The sequence below is a fragment of the Tupaia chinensis genome, unplaced genomic scaffold (genome assembly GCF_000334495.1).
Source record: "Tupaia chinensis unplaced genomic scaffold, TupChi_1.0 Scaffold000248_2, whole genome shotgun sequence".
Classification (NCBI taxonomy): Eukaryota; Metazoa; Chordata; class Mammalia; order Scandentia; family Tupaiidae; genus Tupaia; species Tupaia belangeri.
In genome coordinates this window covers 3322506-3323757 of record NW_006159727.1, presented here as the reverse complement: position 1 = coordinate 3323757, position 1252 = coordinate 3322506, and the positions used below count along the sequence as shown (strand labels likewise).

The window sequence follows — 1252 nt, the reverse complement described above, 5'->3', positions numbered from 1 at the left end:
AAGCACCCTATAGCAAAAATCCTCCCCCCCCAAAAAAAAAAGTTCTAAATCTTTGTTTTAACAACATTCTTTCATTCTTTTTAAAAAATAATTATTTATTTGATTTTACTTATTATTATTATTCTCGCTTTCCCTCTCTCATAGAAGAAATAAAGAAACTTTAAAAACAAAGTCTTAAAGAAATCATGTAGATTCCTCTTCCTCCAGCTCCCATCCTAAAGACTATTTAAAAAATATATTTAATTTAATTTATTGTTATTATTATTACTATTATTGTTTAACTTGACTAGACAGAGAGAGAAAAGGAAAGTGAGAAAGCAAGCCTCCAGATCCGGCACTTGAACCTTGGTCGGCCATGTGGGAGTCCAGTGCCTTAATCATCACACCACCTGCTAGCCCTCTAAAGGCTATTTTTAGGGGTAGATCAGGATACCAGCATTTCCTGCCTTCACCTACTGATTGCTAAGGCTACATTCTGTACAAGGAAGGCTGAGAGGTGATGGATTTCTTCTTCCTCTCAGCCACCATTCATAGGAAGGAAGTTCTGTCTTGGGTATGGCAGTGAATATACTGGGACTGGATCATCCTTGCATAAATTGTACTCTATATGTGATCCACCCTGAGAGAGGTAAGCTTAGAAGACCTGAAGTTACTACCTCCCTTCACAAGTGCTCAGGTCCTCCAGCAATGGTATCATTCAACGAATAATGTGCCATTGTCCTCATCCCCAGTTTGAGGGCTATGGTTCAGAAATATTTTTCTCTGGAGGAGAAAAATATAAAACAGAGTACTGAATCTCTCCAAAGGAACTGAATTTATTTGCAACTGTGGAGAAGTTCAAGCCTAAGGGCACTCTCAAAAACAGTAGAAATTGTGGTGAAAGGGAATTGGAGAGAGATTAGTAGATTAACTACAGATAAAGACAAAATTGTGGGCTGGCTAGTTTGCTGGAGAGAAGCTGGGAAAGTGGAAACAGATAGTTAGGAAGAGCTCTCCTGGGACAGAATAAATTTTCAACACTGATAACAGGGAACTAACACTTAAAGCTTAGATTTGACTGGATAAGTCTATGGAGCAATTCGTGACCCAGGACAGTGTTAAAACAATAGAGAAGTAGGTAATTAGTGGACTTCAACATCAGTGTGTGATTAGGGAAAAAGATAAAGAGAGTTCTGCCAAACCAGTGTCATCCCAGGATGACTGCAGTCATATCTAAGTTTGTACTCCATTAGGAACAACAGCAAAGGTTTCC

General features: G+C 38.6%; 1 protein-coding gene across 1 annotated transcript in view; it reads left to right on the top strand.

Annotated features, from left to right (window-relative positions):
• SYTL5 (synaptotagmin like 5) overlaps nt 1–1252 on the top strand; it is a 249156-nt gene that overhangs the window by 91888 nt on the left and 156016 nt on the right. The gene's annotated exons all lie outside the window — the stretch shown is intronic.